We start from the raw sequence: 5,423 nt of genomic DNA, 5'->3' as shown, positions 1-5,423 counted from the left end.
TTGAGATCTACACTTTTAGTTTAGGAAGTTTTTCCATCCGAAGTCGTTTATAAAATTTGAATTTCAAAATTTTGAAATTCAAACGCAGTTTTGCATGACAAGATGATTTCAAATCAAAAAGTTGCCAACTACAAAGTTTCATAACTTTTAAAGATCTACAGAGTTTATTTTGGTTGTTTTTTCATCCGAGGTCGTTTGAAAAGTTTGAATTTTAAAATTTTGAAATTCAAACACAGTTTTGCATGACAAGATGATTTCAAATCAAAAAGTTGCCAATTACAAAGTTTCATAACTTTTCGAGATCTACAAAGTTTATTTTGGTTGTTTGGTCATCTGTTCATCAGACATGGTCGTTCTAACACTGTTCACAAATCTTATATATCTCTCTTGTAGTTTCATAAACTACAACAGAGATATGTTAGATTTGTGAATAAATTTACTCTCACTTTGTCATATGAAGAAAAGACCAAAACAAACATTGTACATCTTGATGAGTTATACAACTTTTGTAGTTGAAAACCTTTTCATTTGAATTAATTTACTACTTCAAAATGTGTTTTGAAATTTTCTTTGCCTAGTGTCAAAAAAAACACTCGGCAAAGAGTTTCTTTGCCGAGTGTAAAAAAAAACACTCTGCAAAGAAGCTTCTTTGCCGAGTGTTTTTTTTTGCCGAGTGTTTTTTTTCGGGCACTCGGCAAAGAGCTTCTTTGCCGAGTGCCCGAAAAAAAACACTCGGCAATCCACTTGGCACTCGGCAAAGAGCCGGTCTCCAGTAGTGAATGACTGATTAATTAGGCTTAATAAATTCATCTTGTGAATTACTAACGGATTCTGTAATTTGTTTTTTTATTAGTATCCGAACACCCATGCGACACCTCCATTTGATATCCGATGTGACACTCTAAAACTTTACATCTTGGATTTAAATAAGGCCTTAATAGTATGTCACTTGTCAGTTCCAGGTACTCTTGGGTGTTTTGTTTATTCAACAAGCATGCTTCTCATTGCCATCATTTGAATATATATGAGATTACGTGGCAAGATCATCCAACTTGCTGATTTTATATGGCCGTCTAGCAAGCTTTACAGCTTTAGTTAACAAATTAAACTACTTGATTTTGGACGTATATAAACATTTGCTTCTTGCTTTATTCCATTCTGTTTTCCTTCCATGGATGCTTGTAATATGGCTTGTTGTTCCAAAGTAATTGGGGTTTTCTGTGCACTACAACTGCTCTCCGTGAGAATGTGCATTGCATAGGAAAATACAAGGAGATAGCTGAGCAGAGGAACAGATAGAAAACAATTTAAAACAAAGGGTACCGTGGAGGATGTGGTGTACTAGCTGTCCATGCCTTTCGCATTGTGCTCAATGCATTACTTACCCCTTAATCATATATATTCTTTTATCAGCTAAAACTACAAAACACACGCACAGTTAGTTCATGATGATAATGCAATTAATATATGCAAACCATTAACTCCCAAAGTTGATGTAGACAAATTTGATGACTCCCTGACTATATTAGCGCAACAAAAAATCTCACATTATGTGCCTAATCAACTATAAAATATATAATCATTTTTGTCCAGGACTTCATGATGAGGATAAGAGGATGTGATAGTGCTGCTTTGCTCATAGCGAAATTTTAGGCCACCAGATAGCACTAACCAATAAGAAATGTTTATTTCACAAGGCCAAACAAGCCGCGTGGTACTGTGCCGTACGCTAATAAAGTTGGACCCCCAAGTTTCGAAATGGTATTGTCCCCTAGAGAGGTTTAGTGATCTATGCTTGATTGTAATTTGAGTACTGCTCCATTCGTCCTATTGTAGCTCGTTTTGACTTTTCTAGGTAAAACTTTTGCTACGTACCTAGATATACTCTATGTGTAGATACAATAGCAAAAGTAAGAACAGCCAAACGACCTACAATTTGGGATGGAGAGAGTAGCAACTAAGCAAGCTTGACAGTTCGATGGTGAAACCAGTGGTCTTAATTTCTGTGTTAACCTGGCATTAGATGTTAAATTTCCATTACCACGCACACATCGCTAGGAAATGTTTCCACACTTTTTTCTTCATGATGGAGAGAGTAGCAACTATAATCATTGCTAACTAACTACTTAAAGTTGACCACAGATGGTCAGCCATTGTCACGATACATGAAAATGTTTCCACACTTTTTTCTGCATGATGTTTATATTTACACGTACGGTGCTAAAAGTGCAACCCCAAATCTAGTCTCATTTACGAGCTGACATCTTTCCTGAAGTTTAAGAAGAGATGCTGTTTGCTATCCTTCAGTTCAGGTCACTGAAAATGAAGGTATGTTCACCTGTAGAGGTTAATAAATATATGACTAGAATTAGTGATTGACTGCAATGTTCAACAGTTTTCGTCGTTCCAATGTTCCAGAGATGCAAATTGTAAGGAACATGCATGGCCTCCTACGAAGTTTCTTCTGATTTTAGTGATTGACTGACAATATAATGTTCAATCCATATGTTGCATGTTGCTTGGGGTTCAGCGCGCGATATTGTGATATACACACTTATTACTTTTTTTTATCTGTCTATTCGTCACCCGAGTGACAAATCACTCGATATCTTTCTTCACTATTCATCTTCCTCTTCCGGACGCATCGCCGTTGCCCGCCGGCCACCACCCCGTCGCGGCGCGGTAGGGTCTTTGCCCTACTATGCCCGCGGCGGCCTCATTCTTCTCCCTCCCCCCTTCCCACCACCACCATGGCCATGAGCACCCCAATCCTGACTTGATCTGGCCGCCTTCATTGCCGTCGAAACCCTAACGCCGCCCTCTCGCAATCTCCACCGTCTGGCCGCCCCGCCGGACTTGAATCAGAATAGGGGAAGAGGACGGATTTGGAGAAGAGAAAAATTCGTGTGTTGGATTGCTCCAAATCACTCGAGTGAACTATAGCTTTATCAATTTTTTTTTCTGTGAAAGGTGATATACACGCTTACACAGAAGAGGGAGACGATGGTAGCAGGGGCTACTTTCCAGCCGATGGGTTTGTCACCAGTTTTTTACCGCTGCATGCGTGGCAGATTTGGCATCTATAAATAATAAGACATGCAGGAAACCAGAGAAGAGGCAACCAAAGCCCAAGGCAACAGAAAGAGACAGAGAGAGGGTGGGCGCTGAGCCCAGTTGCTCACTGGCTGCTGCTCCGGCAGTGGTCAACTGCGTGCGACTGCGACCAGAGGAATGGAGGCGAACGGCAGCAAGTCCGGCCCCATGCCGCCGAGGAACGCTGAGACCGTCGCCCACCCCAAACCGCCAGTCCATCCCCCGGTGAGCCCCCGGCCGGCCGGCCCCTCTATTTCAGCTAGCGTTGTTCGCTCACCGACGAGCGAGGCGGACTTGGACGTGATGGATTTTATGAATGCATGCGTTTGAGATGCAGGTCCCGCCGCCGCGGCGGCGCAGCGAGGTAGTCCTCCCGCCGCTGGAGACGCAGCTCCAGCAGCCTCCAGCAGGGTTCCGCGCAGTGCAGCCCGTTTCCAGCATCAGCCTGCCGGCGTCGCCAGGTAGCAGCTTCGGCGTCCTGACGCCCACCGCTGCCGCGACGACCGACTCCGCCGACCTCCGGAGGCAGGCCATGGCGAACGCGGCGCGCGGGCCGCACCGCCTCGCCGCGCAGGACACGGGCAGCAACAGCGTCCGCTTCACGCAGCCTGACAGGGACAGGGAGGCGATGATGTTCCGGTCGCAGCCGATCCCTCGCCCGCCGCCCGCAAGCACGGCCGGCCGCGCCAGCAGGGTCGGCGGGGCGGCGATGAACTGGCACGCGGATAGGCGTTACGACTCGTTCAAGACGTGGTCCGGGAAGCTCGAGCGGCAGATCACCCACCTGGCCGGCGGGCCGGCGGACGACCTCGACAACGACGACGTCGGCGACGTCATCGGCAGCCACAGCCACCGCAGCCACACCACATCCGTGCCGGAGGTTGACCGCTTCTACGCCGCGCTGGAAGGGCCCGAGCTGGACCAGCTGAAGCCGTCGGAGGACCTGGTGCTGCCGTCGAACACGACGTGGCCGTTCCTCCTCCGGTTCCCGATCTCGGCGTTCGGTATCCCCATGGGCGTCAGCAGCCAGGCGATCCTGTGGAAGGTGATCACGCTGTCGGTGCCGACGACGTTCCTTCACGTGACCTCCAAGGCGAACCTCGTGCTCTGGTGCGTCTCGGCGGCGCTCATGGCCGCCGTCTCGGCCACGTACGCCTGCAAGGTGGCGCTCTACTTCGAGGCAGTCCGCCGCGAATACTACCACCCCATCAGGGTCAACTTCTTCTTCGCGCCGTGGATCACCTGCCTCTACCTCGCCATCGGCGTGCCGCACGCCGTCACGTCGGCGGCGAGGCTCCCGCACTGGCTCTGGTACGTGCTCATGGCGCCCCTGCTCTGCCTGGGCCTCAAGATCTACGGCCAGTGGATGTCCGGCGGGCAGCGACGGCTTTCTAAGGTGGCTAACCCGTCCAACCACCTGTCGCTGCTGGGCAACTTCGTCGGCGCGCAGCTCGGCGCCACCATGGGCCTCAGGGAGGGTCCCCTATTCTTCTTCGCCGTCGGGCTCGCGCACTACGTAGTGCTCTTCGTGACACTGTACCAGCGGCTGCCGACCAACGAGACGCTGCCCAAGGAGCTCCACCCGGTGTTCTTCCTCTTCGTGGCGGCGCCCAGCGTGTCGTCGGTGGCGTGGTCCAAGATCGCCGGCGAGTTCGGCATGCTCTCCAAGGTGGCCTTCTTCGTGGGGATGTTCCTGTACGCGTCGCTGGGCGTGCGGATCAACTTCTTCCGCGGCTTCAGGTTCTCGCTGGCGTGGTGGGCGTACACGTCGCCGATGGCCAGCGCGGCGGCCGCGGCGATCCGCTACTCGACCGAGGTGGACAACGCCTTCACCAAGGCGCTGTGCGTCGCGCTGTCCGCGGTGGCCACGCTCACGGTGGCGGCGCTCCTCGCCACAACCATCGTGCACGCCTTCGTGCTCCGGAACCTTTTCCCCAACGACATCTGCATCGCCATCACCGAGCGCAAGGTAAAGCCCATCATGGAGCTGCAGGAGAGTGACGGACACGATATAGAGGCCACCGATGCCGGGGCCACAGCAGCTTGACCTCAAGCTGCCCTGAAGCACAACGAAGTTGTCGGGGTGTCCGTGTGCCTCGCGTATTGCCGCTGTGCTTTTCTAGTGTTTGTGACCGAGTCACAAAATAAGTGAGTATATAATTGTTTTGCAAAAAAAAAGTAAGTAATTATCTTTCTATTATAATTAGAGGCTTCTTTTGAGCATTCACGTTAATCCATACACGCTCTAGAGAAAAAATAAATCCTAAAAAATATCATAACAATTAGAAACTTCCTGCCAGCAAACCGATAGTCTCAGTGGAAGTTTCATC

The 5,423-nt window shown here is 49.4% G+C and overlaps 1 pseudogene; it reads left to right on the top strand.

Moving 5' to 3' along the window:
- The first annotated feature begins 3,096 nt into the window (after positions 1 to 3,096).
- On the top strand, positions 3,097 to 5,140 carry LOC136502007 (S-type anion channel SLAH2-like; annotated as a pseudogene).
- The last annotated feature ends 283 nt before the right edge of the window (positions 5,141 to 5,423 follow it).

This window comes from Miscanthus floridulus, chromosome 13, assembly GCF_019320115.1.
Source record: "Miscanthus floridulus cultivar M001 chromosome 13, ASM1932011v1, whole genome shotgun sequence".
Lineage (NCBI taxonomy): Eukaryota > Viridiplantae > Streptophyta > Magnoliopsida > Poales > Poaceae > Miscanthus > Miscanthus floridulus.
The sequence above is the reverse complement of the archived record's forward strand: the minus strand, read 5'-3'. Positions and strand labels throughout refer to the sequence as shown.